The sequence below is a fragment of the Mesoplodon bidens genome (genome assembly GCF_964165515.1).
Source record: "Mesoplodon bidens genome assembly, contig: HAP1_SCAFFOLD_148, whole genome shotgun sequence".
Lineage (NCBI taxonomy): Eukaryota > Metazoa > Chordata > Mammalia > Artiodactyla > Ziphiidae > Mesoplodon > Mesoplodon bidens.
In genome coordinates this window covers 693-5,400 of record NW_027671355.1, presented here as the reverse complement: position 1 = coordinate 5,400, position 4,708 = coordinate 693, and the positions used below count along the sequence as shown (strand labels likewise).

General features: G+C 38.9%; 1 long non-coding RNA gene across 1 annotated transcript; it reads left to right on the top strand.

Annotated features, from left to right (window-relative positions):
* The first annotated feature begins 584 nt into the window (after nucleotides 1-584).
* On the top strand, nucleotides 585-4,426 carry LOC308611529. The gene is made up of 3 exons (XR_014014940.1): nucleotides 585-672; nucleotides 2,350-2,528; nucleotides 4,353-4,426. It is a non-coding gene; the product is annotated as an uncharacterized lncRNA (long non-coding RNA).
* Nucleotides 4,427-4,708: the final 282 nt, after the last annotated feature.

The following is a 4,708-nucleotide window of genomic DNA, read 5'->3' as shown; positions in this document are numbered from 1 at the left end:
TAGAGTGTTGTTTTGTTTTGTTTTCAGAACGGTTGGATGGGAATATGTTAAAATGAAAATGGCTGGCAATGAAAAGAGGTAATAACTTCTTCAGCCAAGTCATAGGTCCTAGTGTATGTCTAATAGTAGCAGACAGGTTAGACTAGACTGTGCTGCAGTAACAAACTACCTAACCATCTGTGGCTTATAACAACATTAGTTTCTTGCTCACTCACACTGTATGTCAAGGATGGGCCATGGCTCTGCTCATGTAATCTTTACTCTGGGATCTTGGCACATGGAGCAGGCCCTATCTGGGATGTTGCTCATCGCATGGAGAAGGGAAAAGAGATGATGAATGACAAGTTGGCTCTTAAAGCTTCTACCCACATTTAACTGAGCAAGGCAGGACACATGGCCATTTCCAAGCTCAACAGGACAGGGATGTATAATCCTCCACAGGAAGGGGCAGTGGCTATTCTGAACAATAATAGAACCGACTACACTAATATTGTGACTTTAATCTCAGGTACATATGGAAACTACAATGTCCAGAGCAGTCTTCTCTCCAGCCCGCTTCAATGTTACAGCTTCTGAAACATTTACGGTACTTCAGCAAAGGATGAGAATAGTTGACAAACAGACCAGTTCTCTGAGAGATGACCTAATAATGTTGGACTTTGGTGAAAAAAGGTAACAAATAAAAAAATTGTGTTACAATATCTTTGTAGGTTGAAGAAATTTTGCCTCACTGGTTACTAATAAGGAGTCACAGTGTGGGTGGTTTGGCAGGTGAAATAAGTACTTAGAAAAGAATTGAGAAATAACATTAGAATACTAATTAGGAAATATTTGCAAGATAAAGAGTTGTCCTCCTGTAATGGAGCTACTACCACTATTCTAAACAGATTTTTAAAGTGTGTTAATTAGGTGCACAAACCTTGATATCCTATTCTCCCTCAATACTTGATTAAAAACAAATGTAATTTTTTACATAATTAGAAAAAAATTGGGGCCTTTTTTAAAAATAAAAATAGACTTTGATATTAGTTAAGGTGAACATCTACAACTTGATTCATGCCATTAATATGGTCTGTATTTTCTTTCTCCAAATTTGTTGTAAATTAAAAGAAAGGTTATAAGTCTTAAAAAAATTCATAGTTTAGAATGAAGTACTCAAAAGAAGAACTGTGTTTTTCCTTTGTGCTCCTGAAGAAGTTATTGCCATTAAAAGTTAGATTGTCAAAAGGCCTTGAGGAATCTGGGTGCTTAAGTGGCCAATGTTGAATTTACTGGTGTGATTGTCTTTAAAATTACGTATGTATTTCTTGAGTGTCTCTTATGAAGACCTAAAATTGGTATAGTTGGTATTATAGCACACATAGAATAAATAACTCTTCAGCAAAGATTAAATTTGTACCAGTGTTGAGTATGTTAGAACAAAATGGGAATATTTATTATCACCTTGTTTAAAAATTTTCTAAAAAGGATGTGAAATACTGCCTCCATGCTAACTTTAATTCTTAGTTTACCATTATAGAATTAGCATTTAACCTGTTTTATATATCACTTGCTTTTACATACAAAATAAGTTTACAAAAAATTCCGATTAAAATAACCGTTAAAAAATCAGTGGTCTTGGGCTTCCCTGCTGGTGCAGTGGTTGATAGTCCACCTGCCGATGCAGGAGACACAGGTTCGTCCCCCGGTCTGGGAAGATCCCACATGCCGCGGAGTGGCTGGGCCCGTGAGCCATGGCCACTGAGCCTGCATGTCCGGAGCCTGTGCTCAGCAACGGGAGAGGCCACAACAGTGAGAGGCCCGCATACCGCAAAAAAAAAAAAAAATCAGTGGTCTTTACCCATCCCACATTGGTCTCGTCCTCTTTACCTAATAGTGCTCTCTATGTTTAAATTTGCAGGGGCTATCAGATACTGGTTAACTAAAGACTATAGTTTTTATACTCAGTAGAAGTGTTACATTGATTCGATGGTTGGGATAATATTGTTATATTGGGATCTTTGTCCAGAGGCCACTTGGAAACTCCAAAATATTTAGAAGAGCCTGTGAGCCAGAACATCATTAGCCCTATCCAGAATGAAATAATTTGTTCAGGAAAAACAGATATTTTATGGAAGAACTGTGAGTTTCTGGTAAATCGAATGTGCCGTGTGGAAAGCCTCATCCAGTCCTTGAAGATGAACATCTTCATCTGCAAACTGAAAAAGATTTGAACCCACAGAAAACAGGTATAGAGAGAAGAGAGTCATCAGAAATTCGGTCCTGTGTGGGTGCTTGATGAGTTCATGATTCTTTTCCTTTCCTGACCTTCTTTAAACTGCTTGATGACCCTCCTGTCCTGTCTGATAGATTTTCTGAAGGAAAGACTGAATACCACACAGGAGGAGCATTCCAAGGATCTGAAGCTATTGCAACTGGAAGTGATGAATTTGTGCCAGCAACTAAGAGATGTAAAAGAGAAAGAAGACACGGCACAAGATGAGGTGCAAAGGTTGACTGTGACTCTGCAGCTTGCCTCAGAGACAAAGGTTTGAGTCCAGAGTTCTGGAATACAAACTCACTGTTAATGTGTTAGCTGGAGGAGGCAACAGACCCATAAAGCTGACTTTTAAAAATAGGTGATGTTGGTGTGAGGATTCTTGACATCTGAAATTTATCTACATCGATAGCCTATAACATTGTGTGCTGTCGGTAATTGAGTATTTATAGATTCCTACCCTCTACCTGTGACTGTGTGGATCCAGAGATATGAGGGAGTCTGTGCTCTACAAGAGCTTGTATGCTAGCTGGGAGCACAAGGCACAGCAGGAGAAAAGAGAGAAAAGAAGGGTATAAGAAATATTAAAGGACAGTGTAGGACAATAAGCAAATATTGCCAACTAAGTGTTCTGTATTCAGGTGGGTTTGAGAAGGTACGTGTGTCCTGTCTAGAACAGATTAGGCTAGGCTTCAAGGAAGACATGGGACTTGAGATGAGCCTTTAGAAGGCAAAGCAGTGAGGTGAGGACATTTAAAAGACCTCACACAGAGGCAGCAAAAAATAAGACTAGGGAAAAAAAACTAATGATTTTGTTTTCTCTTCACAGGCCAGGCAGTGTAACAGATGTTATTTTGTTTAAAACATGTTTTGTTTAATCTCTGCAAAACCTCAAGATGGAGGATATTGTTGTCTCTCTCTCTTTTTTTTTTTTTTTGCGGTACACGGGCCTCTCACTGTTGTGGCCTCTCCCGTTGCGGAGCACAGGCTCCGGACACGCAGGCTCAGCGGCCATGGCTCACGGGCCCAGCCACTCCGCGGCATGTGGGATCTTCCCGGACCGGGGCACGAACCCGTGTCCCCTGCATCGGCAGGCGGACTCTCAACAACTGCGCCACTAGGGAAGCCCTACTGTCTCTATTTCAATGATGAGTGTACTGGGGCTCAGAGAGAAGTCATCTCTCTGAGATCACACTTGCCTGTTTTCTTCCTGTAACTCAGATTTGAACCTAGATCTTTCCCTTGGGTGCAGTTAGGAGGCAATGCATAAACTAGCTGGACAGGAGTGAGGATTTGTTTGTGTAAAATAAGTTGGAAATTGGCAAGGGATAACGTCATAGAGGATCTCAAAATCAATAATTAAGTAGTTGGGCTTGATCCTATGGGGAGTGATTAAATTTTTGATAAGAAAGTGACATAATTGAAAACGAGAAGACTAATCTAGCAGTAGTGTAGAGTATCAATTACAGGAGAAGAGATTGGAGATAGGAAAACCCATTAGGAATCCATTGCCTTATTTGAGACATAGACCTTATTAGGTCTGAACTACGGTTGTGGCATTTTGAGAGGAAAGATTTGTTAGAATGTGGTATTGGATAGGGGCTGAAGGTAGAGAAGAAGGCAAGGACAGCTTTGAGTTTTTACATCTTAGATTATAGTGCCATTAATAATAATATAAAAGAGGATGAATAGTGAAAGCTGTGTTTTTCATCCTCAACTCCTAAGCATAGATAATATTTGAGGCTAGAAAAAATGGAGTACTTAAAAAAATAGGACTATACCCTGTAAGAAAAATGTCTAGCAATTACCAGGTTTTCCTCTGATTATTGAATTTTACATAGGAGGTACATGTGACTAATCATTTTTTTAATTATCTGAAAGGGAAAATGATAGAAGTCATGAATGAAAGTAATAAAATAACTTTAAATATCTCATTGTAATAATTACTTAGACTAATAATAAGAAGTGTTTATAACTGTATTCAGATTAGCATTTATAGGTTGCCCCAAAAAAGTCTAGATTTGAACTGTGATATACCATAGACAGTTTCTTCCTGTCATTTCAGATCATTTAGAACCTTTTCTCCTATTTTTAGAAGAATGCAGCCATTATTGAAGAGGAACTGAAGACCACAAAACGTAAAATGAACCTTAAAATTCAGGAGGTAAGATAAAAAGGAAGGTGAAGGAGGCATTGGAATTGCAGAGGGGGAAGTCAAGGTAGTGGATAGAATGAAAAGAAACCATTGAAGAAGAAAATATGTGGCTGTTTATTCGGAAGATTTTAAAAATATGCCACATGATGTTATACCTGCCCGTATGTGACATTAAGACTTCCTTTCACCTCAGTACTGCCACAAAACCAGAAATAAAAAATAAATGCTCTCTGAGCCAGGAGGGAAACAGTTACCGTGAAACTAATGGAGTTGCCCATATACTAGAGTTAAGTGGA